Here is a 12,484-nt window from a genome sequence, read left to right as displayed (position 1 = left end):
TAAGAGTGTAAAGAGGTCCTGAGGCCAAAAAGTTTGAGAAGCAGTGACCTACAACCTAAATGATAAATTAAGAGAGAAAATGATCAAACAAAACGTGTTGCTACATCTATAGAACTACTTTTTAAAATATCACATAAGTGAAAATACAGTTGACCCTTGAACACCACAGGTTTGAACTGCAAGGGTCCACTTATACACAGACTTTTTTCAATAGTAAATACTACAGTATTACATGATCCGAGGTTGGCTGAATCCACAAATGCCAGCTGTGGATACAGAGGAACTATGTATACAGAGACCCAAGTAGAAGTTATACACAGATTTTCAACTGTAGGGAGGGTCAGCACCGCAACCCCTGGGTTGTTGAAGGGTCAAGTGTAGTAAAAAATTAATTTTACAAGTTGTATTGATAAATCCTAAATGTCTAAATGTACCAATAAAATATAATAAAAATAAAACACAAAGCAAAATTCACTCATATTAAATATTCCCACTCTCCCAGGATGATATGGACTGAATTGTGCACCCCCCAAATTCATATGGTGAAGCCCTAACCCCCTCCCCTGGTGTGACTATATTTACATAGGGCCTTTAAAGAGGCAACTAAGGTTAAATGAGGTCATTAAGGGTAAGGGTGGGGCCCTGATCCAATAGGACTCGTGTCCTTATAAGAAGAAGAGATACCAGGGATGTAGGTGCATAAAGAAAGACCATATAAAGAAAGAGCAAGAAGGTAAACAACTGTAAGCCAGGAATAGAGTTCTCAGAAGAAACTAAACATGCCAACACCTTAATCTTGGACTTCAGCCTCCAGAATTGTGAGAAAACAAGTTTCTGCTGTTTAAGCCACCAAGCCTATAGTATTTTGTTACAGCAGCCCTAGGAAACTAATACACAGGACTAAACTTTGTCATCTTATTCTAATGACCTTCTGTAACTTTTAACTATTTTAGTGAGAATCACAATGGCAGAAAAAAGACATTGTGGAAGTTGCCACAACATAGTCTTAATTCTTTTATTCTCTTTGCTCCTTTGAAAACTTAAAACTTAATATAAGGGTAGTTTTCCTGAAATAAAATAAATTTTATCTCAGACACAGAGCTTGAATGTCATCTCAAATGTGATCCTGAGAAATCTATGTTTTTCCTCTCCCTAATTGTAAAGCAAGTTGATCACTGCAAAAATGAACGAACTATCAAACATGAAGAAAACATTTACTTTTTAACAAAAAGTGGGGCATTGTGTTTGTAGTATACCCTTATTTGGCTTATTAGGCAAAGAATATCTTCTAAGAATATTATAAAGGGAAAGCTAGCCCACAATTACTACTATTATTATCATCATAATTATCATCATTTAGGAGCCCTCATAATATTTTTCTCTTAAAAACTTACATGAAAGTAACCAAATTCATCACTAGCCAGCCTATCAGATTTAAGGAAAAAAATAATTCCTAGAATTGCTAAGTCTTCCAATTCCCCAGGACCCCAGCCTCCAGATTCCTAAATTCAGAGCACTAAATTTAAAATATTACTTTACAGTGTTATGGGAAAAGTAACCATTTCATAAAATAGTTTTCCTAATTCAGTGTTTTAAGTTTATACTCACAGCCTGCATTTGTGGTGACCGTGAACATTAATGAACAAAGGCATCTCAGTAAATTAAAAAAAGAAGAAGTGCAAAGATAAATGTGCACAGTCAATATCTTCCCATCATTTACACCCAGGATATTACAACTAATGTAATTAATCTACCCTTACAAAAGTTTTTGCTGCCACTGAAAAAAATAGACAGTCTCAGATATAATTCAATACTAAATTTGCATACTTCAAGACTATAGACATGATTTTCCTTTTATTTAAACCAGTTAGATGGATCAAATATATGTCTCTAAGATTTTACTATCTTAAATTTGGAATTTAGTATCATATGTTATAAGGTATAATCTTATTTGAACTCTACTATATAAATGGAAGGAAATCTTGAAATACGTTGTATTTATGATGTAAAAGCATCATCAGTAATAACCACGTCTATTACATACTATGTTTGTACTAAAGTCTTTCAGTATACTATTAAATTCAAATAATCTGAATAAAAATTTATCAACTTATGTCTAAGTTACAATTCAATTGTATCCTAGCTTTCACAGAGGTTCAGAATAGTTATATTTTAAATATACATTTAAGGAATTTCCCTCTCCTCCAAAATAATATTTTTGCATAAACTGTTCACAAATATGAATCCACATGGGCAGGCTTTTGGTTAAAAGTATCTTAATATATCATCATTACTCAAAATATTTTGCTCACACCCTAGTAGGTAAATATAGATGTGTCCTATATAGGATGACTTTGCATGTCCTCCAGGTAGGCCCAGAGGGCAGTGTCGGCAATAATGACCCATCTGTTCACTACTGGCAACCAGAAAACTTCTAATGAAGACAGATGTGGGTCACCCTGTACAAGCAGGCTGCAGGGTGTTAATGAATCCACCTAATGGTCACTACCTGCCACTCTTAACTGATTGATGGCCTAAAATGTTTATTTTGAAAAGCAGAGATGAGTATTTCACGTACTCATCAGTCTTACCAGGACACTGCTCTCACTTTCTCTTACAAACTCATTCTTTACTACTTGTCTTTATCAATTCTTAGGAAAATTACAATTATTTATTAGACTCAGTCTTTTAAAATAACCTTGCTGCTAGCACTTTTGAGAAATTAATTCCTCCTAAATTTCTCTACTGACTGACTCACAGATATCAGCTCTATATGGTGATACAGCAACACTATATATATGAAACACAAAAGGTGATATTTTCTTTTATCATAAAATTCTTTAGGTACATTTATATATGTTATCATTGATATCAATCTGTCTAAAATGTTATTTTAAGATATATTTTCAATACCTGCTTTGAAATAAAATTATGATTTCACTCTAGATTCCAAAAAGAATGTTCACTTATAGAGACAAATTCATGAAATATTTATATGCCCATAAAAAATGTATACAGATGGTCATTTTACTTTCCGAAAGATACTATGGGTAAGACTCAAGAAACATAATTTATGTAGCTGTTTTTCAGAATAAATCTGTATTACATTGTACCTAAAATCTTAAAGAAAATCTAATGCAGCCATAAATTGGTTCTTAGAAAAATTGGTACATATAAAAGGTGAATATATACAATCAAAAAGTGAAAACATACAACTTTTAAAAATACACATTTTATGTATAAATAAAACTATAAGAAATATTATTTAAAGTAATTGTTTAAATTAAGTTTGAAGGAGTATCTATAGTTTACAAACTATATTGCTATAAATTTCATTTTCTGTATAGAGATTTAAAACAACCTGCCAGGGCTTCCCTGGTGGCGCAGTGGTTGAGAGTCCGCCTGCCGATGCAGGGGACACGGGTTCGTGACCCGGTCCGGAAGATCCTACGTGCCGCGGAGCGGCTAGGCCCATGAGCCACGGCTGCGGAGCCTGTGCTCCGCAACGGGTGAGGCCACAACAGTAAGAGGCCCACATACCGAAAAAAAAAAAAAAAAGAGAATAACAAGATTTAGCAAATAAAAAAACCTCTAAGTTCACAACAAAAATAATGTATTTCACTTCATTTTTTATTGTATTGTATTTTATCTTATTTTTTATTATTATTATTATTTTTTTGCGGTATGCGGGCCTCTCACTGTTGTCGTCTCTCCCGTTGCGGAGCACAGGCTCTGGACGCGCAGGCTCAGCGGCCATGGCCCACGGGCCCAGCCACTCCGCGGCATGCGGGATCCTCCCGGACACGGGCACGAACCCGCGTCCCCTGCATCGGCAGGCGGACTCTCAACCACTGCGCCACCAGGGAGGCCTCTCACTTCATTTTTTAAAGAACCTAATTAAATACAGGTCTATATCACTATCCAAACTCTCACTACCTGAATGCAAATATTTAAACAACGACTTGCCAAGCATCTTACCCAAAATTCAATACTTAAATAGAAACTTGTTATAATGAATCTGAAGATGCATGCCGGCAAAAAATGTGCCCTGCACAAATCTGGGCAGAACGTACAGAGTGGTCTGCAGTCTTGTCTCAGCTGTTATCCTGATGAGATCACTACTCTTTTTTTTTTTTTTTTTTTTAGAGTACTGTGTATTACTGCACTCATCATCTTCCCACTCCCCTCCACCCCTCCCCTGCTCCCCAGGCTTAGCACTTCATTGGTCCCAGATTTTGCTTCTGCCAGGTGGCTGAGGATAAAATCAAACCAGACAATTTGGAGACTTTTAGTATCTATAACAGCTATTTCACTGTTTATTTACATTACAGAATATGTTTTTTTCAATATAAAAAGTAATATCTGACATAGAACAGTATTATTGTCTATTACATAAGAACATACTAATGAGCTCAATAAATGTTGTTTTTTTCTTAATTAGGGAACTGATGTTTTAAATACTCTGCTGACATCCTTGTGTGATTGTTATACAGCTGTTTAAGAGTGTTTTGGAAAATTGATGTAGGATTTTTGCATGGGCTGGTTGTATTATTTTTTGTCACTTGAAATAACAGAACACAGCTTCCTGCTACCCAAATATTTGCTATCCAACATGTTTTCAGGAATGGATTAGATTTGAACAAGGGAGTTCTGTAAAATAAACAACTATTAGAATAAACAACCTGAAAAACTTTTCCACATCATCATGTTTAAGAATGACTATTACAGTTTATGTGGAATCTGGATATTTCCAGCTTGCATTAAAAGTCCTCCATTATTTCCATCTTCAGCTTTCTCTCAGTACTCACTAAAACAACCTCACTTAGAGTAGTCACATTAGTCTGCCAGCTACACACACATTATGTCTTCTACTCAAAATGTCCTCATTCACTACTCTCCATCAATCTGTTCTCTAATATTTCCTTTAAAAGCTAGCTTAATATAATTTTATTCCTTCATTCAATAATTCTTTTAATCTACCATGTGTTAGGGATTTAAATTCAGTAACACATAATCCCTCAAGAATGGCATGGTTTGGCAGACAATTATAGTATGATAAATGCCATGATTGAGGTATGCATAAATAACTAAGAGTTGAATCTCACAGAAGGAATGGGAGTCAGCCATATGAAGAGAAAGGGAGCAACCCAGGAGAAAGAACAGTTTATGCAGAGGGAGAGGGTAGGGGATGAGAGTGAAGAATGGTAAATTCAAGAATCTAAAGGTAGTTTGATACAACTAAAGTCCAGGATGCATATAGAAAAACTGTGATGTGTGCAGTTGGAGAAGTAGTTAAGGGTCAGATTATAACATCTTTGCATGTCATGATAAGAAATATTAAGACCCATATCACTCAGTATATCCCTGTATTTCACATACACTCTATTTTTAACCTTCACAGATTTATATCATTCATTCATTCATTCAGCAAATGTTAGAGGGAATACCATGTATTTTCTCTAATTGTTTCCTCTATGTGATTTGTGTCTCCAATTAGGAAGCAAATAAAACCCAGGCTTTTTTTTCCCCAACTTCTGAAGTCCTAAGGCAACTAGTGTAATGCTAAGCACATAATACTCACTTCAATAAATGCTTCTTGAATTAAAATATTAATAACCTAATTATCATCAGGTTATTTAAAATCGTTAACCTAGCTTTTATCTTGGCAATAATCCTAAATTAGCAAAAGGTAAATAACACATGCAGATAATTATAATGTCTCTCCTTTAAGAAAAAAAAAAAAATCAGTAAAAGCTTAGCTCTCTGCCTTTCATTTTAGGCACACTCCCTGAAAGAGCAAACAGTCTATATTCACAGGATCCTGTTCTTTACCATCCATCCGTTCTTCAATCCACCACCACCTTGCTATCTTCAACCAGTCCAGTCCACCAGAAGCGATTTGCTAAAGTAACCACTGATCTCAAAATTCAGCAAAGTTCAGTGGACCATTTTCAGTTCTTACCATTATTAACCTACCCAAAATATATAACACAGGTGGCAACTACTTTCTTAAAATACAATCAACCTCTGGCTCCTGTGAGGTCACTCTTCCCTATTCTGTTCCTACCATTTTTAATCCTCCTTGTTCCTTTCTTAGATCCCCCTTCCTCCATTTACCCATTAAATGCTGTCAATCTCCCTGGTTCAATCCTCACCCTTTGTGGGTTATAACCCAATGACTAATTCCTAAATCTCCAGTCCAGATTTTTCTCAACTTTCTGACTACCTTCAAAACATTTCTACCTATATAACAAATAAATGTGTAAATTAACGTGATTCCCACACTCGTGCATACACGTGTGCACGCATGCACACATATACACAGAGTGTGGTATGCTTTCTGTATTTTCTCTAACTCTCTACAACACCATTCACACAGTATTCTAAGTGAGAAATCTATAAGTCATCCTCAACTTCTTTGCCACTCATCCTCCCATATCAAATTAATCACTAGATAAAATCAATGCTAACATCCAGGTATATATTACCCCCTCATTTCACTGTCTTAATACAGCCATTCACTATGTGAATCACTATGCATCACCTCATGACTTCTCCCTCCCTCCCCTTCCCCATATCCCATCCATTTGACTCACAGCTTACTGTCCTATTTTTCTGAAATTACAAAACTATTCATGAATCATCTGTTTAAAATATTTACTAGCTCATCATCACCTATAGATAAAAATAAAAACTGCTTTTCTCAAAACTTCAAGGCTTTGCACATCCTCTTTGCCTATAATTTCTACTCCATTAGACAAATACCTACTCATCCCTCAAAACACAACTCAAACATATTTTGGGATTCTTTTCTGACTTGTGTCATCCCCCAAGCAGAATCAATGGCTTTCTCTTCTGAAGTCTCACTGTACCTAATTTGGATATCACTGTATAATTCTTTATATATTTGTATCTTCCGTCAATGTATGAATTCCTTGATTCAGAAAAGTTTGTACTATTCCTCATCTTTCTATCCACAGCACGGAGTAGGTGTTCAATCAATACTCATTAAATAAGTAATAGGGGACTTCCCTGGTGGCACAGTGGTTAAGAATCCACCTGCCAATGCAGGGGACACGGGTTCGATCCCTGGTCCAGGAAGATCCCACAGGTCACGGAGCAGCTAAGCCTGTGTGTCACAACTACTAAAGCCTGCATGCCCTAGAGCCCGCACACCACAACTACAGAAGCCTGCACACTCTAGGGCCCACGTGCTGCAACTACTGAAGCCCGCGCACCTAGAGCCCATGCTCCACAACAAGAGAAGCCATAGCAAATGAGAAGCCCATGCACTGCAACGAACAGTAGCCCCTGCTCGCCACAACTAGAGAAAGCCCGTGAATAGCAACGAAGACCCAACGCAGCCAAAAAAATAAAAATTAAAAAAAAGTAATAGTAATAACTATAACTTACTGAGTGTTAACAAATGTCAAACACTGTGTTAAGCAGTGTCTCTGTGTGTGTGTATAATCACATTTCATTGAATTCTCACAATGACATTTTTGTTATATTTTTATATATATTATTATTCATATTTTAGAGATTTAGAAGGAAAACTACATAGGCTTAGAATGGCAAAGTAACTTGCCCAAGGTCACACAACTAATATGTAATGGAGCAAAAAAATTGCAGTGTGGTTCCAAAGCATGAATTCCTTACCACTAAACTACGAATAAATCTAAGAATGCTTTGTTTATTTTATAAAGTTCTTGAAATTTTACCATGAATGAGTGTGACTTCAATATATATAAAACTCACTAATAATAGTACAAACTATTATACAATTAGACTTGAAGATATCAGATGCTCTTCCAAAGGATACTGAATCACTGTTTAAGCATTAAATAAATGTTTCCAACTCCAACCTCACAGCTTTTTTCACACAGTTTTGTCCATTTATATTTTAATGATTCAATCTTTTCCTCCAATCTTTCTTGACAAGTATCTTTTTATTTTTGAAACCCATAATTTAAAAATTGGAAAAGTTGGGGTTCCCTGGTGGCACAGTGGATGAGAGTCTGCCTGCCGATGCAGGGGACACGGGTTCGTGCCCCGGTCTGGGAAGATCCCACATGCCGCGGAGTGGCTGGGTCCGTGAGCCATGGCCACTGAGCCTGCACGTCCGGAGCCTGTGCTCCGCAACAGGAGAGGCCACAACAGTGAGAGGCCCACATACCGCAAAAAAAAAAAAAAAAAAATTGGAAAAGTTTTTCTAGAAAATAAGAAAAGTGATCACTCAGATTTCTGGATACAGTAACCATAATTCAAACAATTAATTTGTGTTTGGGGGAGAAAAACACATTTAATTGTGTGCAAGTCTTCCTAAATCTTTGTTTATCCTCAAATTTTAGCTCATTCAAGGTCACCACTACATATTTCTAGCTGCAGTAATTTCCAAGTGTCTGTTATAATGCCCACAAATCCGGTAGTTTAATAAATGTTAAAGACTAGCAATGAAAAGAGAAAAGGTGAAATTTTCGCATCAGAAATACTGGAACAATCCACCCATAAGAGAAAATCATTAATAATAACGTAATGGCAGGCCTCAAAAAAAAATCACAAAAGGCTATATATTATTTCTGCCTCTTATGTCCTTATTATTAATCTCTGTAGCATGTTTTTGAAACTACAACTTTCTACTAAAGATCTACTTAATATCTACTTAAGAAGAGTACATTATTTTTTGGTATATTCTAATCTAGAAGAAAACCAAGTTTATATATTACAACTTTAAAATATAACTTCTGAAATTCTAATAATTTTCATAAATTTATATAGACAAATGAACAGAAACGACAGCTCTATAACTTAGTTTGCAACCAGAATTTAAATAACATTTTGAAATATATAGTTCCAAGTTATTTCAAGGTGGCAGACCTATCAAAGAACTAAAACTTCTAATTTAGGTTTGCTCAGGATAACTACAAGGCGAATTTTCATACCACATGATTTTTAACCATTTGTTTTAATGAATATGGGAAATGAATGAATAAAGATTTTCTGTCAATAAAGAACCAAAGTACTGGCGCCACCTACTGACATTTTACTCAGTTTTTCTGACTGATCAGAAGCTACTACAGCAACTTCCTGTTTTTTATTACCAAATCAAAGAACTTCAATGGAAATAAGTTAAATGTTTTTGTATATTAAAGACATCATTAATGTTAAGGAGGATACTAACAAGAATTTTCATTGCCAAAGGCAAGACATATTCCTGTGGAAAATATTCACTTTGAATAAAAGTTAATAGTTGTGTTTCTTAACATAAGTTATCGGTAGAGTAAAATGCCAAAATGCATTCAAAAGATATATTGAAACAATACTGTGTATAAAACAGAATTAAATAGATTTCAAGGATATGATAAGTAAAAAACACAATCATTCATATTATATTCATATTATTATATATCATATTTTGTTGTACCATCAGAAAATGCTTACATCCAAAGACATTAGAGCACTTACTTGCCTAATTATTTTATTACTTTAAAACTTATCCTTCGAAGGCACTATTATGAAAGGAAAAACCTAAGCATTCTCTAAATTAAAATTTTAAAATAAAATGGCTCATTTTTCAGATCTGTAATCATTCATTCAAAAAAGATTATTAAACATTATGTACCTCACTCTATTAACCATAGGAATACAAAAGAAAAAAAAAGTAGAATTAAAGATTCTTGTCCTCTAAGAATAATGGTTTAACTGGGGACATAAGATAAAAACATTTTTTTATAAAAAAGATTCCATATACAAGAAATAATGTTATTCAGCCCTGAACCAAGATGGCAGAGTAGGACATGCTCTCGCTCCCTCTTGCGAGAACACTAGAATCACAACTAGCTGCTGGACAATCATCGATAGGAAGACACTGGAACTCACCAAAAAACACACCCCACATCCAAAGACAAAGGAGAAACCACAATGAGATGGTAGGAGGGGTGCAATCACAGTAAAATCAAATCCCATAAATGCTGGGTGGGTGACTCACAGACTGCAGTACACTTATACCACAGAAGTCCACCCACTGGAGTGAAGGTTCTGAGCCCCACATCAGGCTTCCCAACCTGGGGGTCTGGCAAGAGGAGGAGGAATTCCTAGAGAATCAGACTGTGAAGGCTAGTGGGATTTGACTGCAGGACTTCGACAGGACTGGGGGAAACAGAGACTCCACACTTGGAGGGCACACACAAAGCAGTGTACTCATCGGGACCCAGGGGAAGGAGCAGTGACCCCAGAGGAGACTGAAACAGACCTACCTGCTAGTGTTGGAGGGTCTCCTGCAGAGGCAGGGGGGTGGGAGGGCTGTGGCTCACCATGGGGACAAGGACACTGGCAGCAGAAGTTCTGGGAAGTACTCCTTGGCGTGAGCCCTCCCAGAGTCTGCCATTAGCCCCACCAAAGAGCCCAGGTAGGCTCCAGTGTTGGGTTGCCTCAGGCCAAACAACCAACAGGGAGGGTACCCAGCCCCACCCATCAGCAGTCAAACAGATTAAAGTTTTACTGAGCTCTGCCCACCAGAGAAACAGTCAGCTCTACCCACCACCAGTCGCTCCCATCAGGAAACTTGCACAAGCCTCTTAGATAGCCTCATCCACCAGAGGGCAGACAGCAGAAGCAAGAAGAACTACAATCCTGCAGCCTGTGGAACAAAAACCACATTCACAGAAAGATAGACAGGATGAAAAGGCAGAGGGCTATGTACCAGATGAAGGAACAAGTTAAACCCAAGAAAAACAACTAAATGAAGTGGAGATATGCAACCTTCCAGAAAAAGAATTCAGAATAACGATAGTGAAGATGATCCAGGACCTCAGAAAAAGAATGGAGGCAAAGATCGAGAAGATGCAAGAAATGTTTAACAAAGACCTAGAAGAATTAAAGGACAAACAAACAGAGATGAACAGTACAATAACTGAAATGAAAAATACACTAGAAGCAATCAATAGCAGAATAACTAAGGCAGAAGAACGGATAAGTGACCTGGAAGACAGAATGGTGAAATTCAGTGCTGAGGAACAGAATAAAGAAAAAAGAATGAAAAGAAATGAAGACAGCCTAAGAGACCTCTGGGACAACATTAAACGCAGCAACGTTTGCATTATATGGGCCCCAGAAGGAGGAGAGAGAGAGAAAGGACCCAAGAAAATATTTTAAGAGATTATAGTCAAACAATTCCCTAACATGGGAAACGAAATAGCCACCCAAGTCCAGGAAGCGCAAAGAGTCCAATACAGGATATACCCAAGGAGAAACACGCTGACACACATAGTAATCAAATTGACAAAAATTAAAGACAAAGAAAAATTATCAAAAACAGCAAGGGAAAAATGAAAAATAACATACAAGGGAACTCCCATCAGGTTAACAGCTGATTTCTCAGCAGAAACTCTACAAGCCAGAAGAGAGTGGCAGGACATATTTAAAGTGATGAAAGGGAAGAACCTACAACCAAGGTTACTCTAACCAGCAAAGATCTCATTCAGATTTGATGGAGAAATTAAAACCTTCACAGATAAGCAAAAGCTAAGAGAATTCAGCACCACCCAACCAGCTTTACAACAAATGCTAAAGGAACTTCTCTAGGCAGGAAACACAAGAAAAGGAAAAGACGTACAAAAACAAACCCAAAACAATTGAGAAAATGGTAATAGGAACATACCTATTGATAATTACCTTAAACGTGAATGGATTAAATGCTCCAACCAAAAGACAGAGGCTTGCTGAATGGATACAAAAACAATACCCATATATATACTGTCTACAAGAGACCCACTTCAGACCTAGGGACACATACAGACTGAAAGAGATGGGATGGAAAAAGATATCTCATGCAAATGGAACTCAAAAGAAAGCTGGAGTACCAATACTCATATCAGATAGAAGAGACTTTAAAATAAAGAATGTTACAAGACACAAGGAACGACACTATATAACAATCATGAGATCAATCCAAGAAGAAGATATAACAATTAGAAATATATATGCAAACAACATATGAGCACCTCAGTACATAAGGCACCTGCTAACAGTTATAAAAGAGGAAATCGACAGTAACTCAATAATAGTGGGGGACGTTAAAACGTCACTTACAACAATGGACAGATCATCTGAACAGAAAATTAATAAGGAAACACACGCTTTAAATGAAACAATAGACTAGATAGATTTAACTGATATTTATAGAACATTCTAACCAAAAACAGCAAATTCCACTTTCTTCTCAAGTGTGCATGGAATATTTTCCAGGATAGATCACATCTTGGGTCACAAATCAAGCCTCAGTAAATTTAAGAAAATTGAAATCATATCAAGTATTTTTTCTGACCACAACACTATGAGATTAGAAATTACAGGGGAAAAAACGTAAAAAACACAAACACATGGAGGCTGAACAATACACTACTAAATAACCAAGCGATCACTGAAGAAATCAAAGAGGAAATCAAAAAATACCTAGAGACAAATGACAATGAAAACATGACAA

This window comes from Tursiops truncatus, chromosome 5 (assembly GCF_011762595.2).
Source record: "Tursiops truncatus isolate mTurTru1 chromosome 5, mTurTru1.mat.Y, whole genome shotgun sequence".
Classification (NCBI taxonomy): domain Eukaryota; kingdom Metazoa; phylum Chordata; class Mammalia; order Artiodactyla; family Delphinidae; genus Tursiops; species Tursiops truncatus.
The sequence above is the reverse complement of the archived record's forward strand: the minus strand, read 5'-3'. Positions refer to the sequence as shown.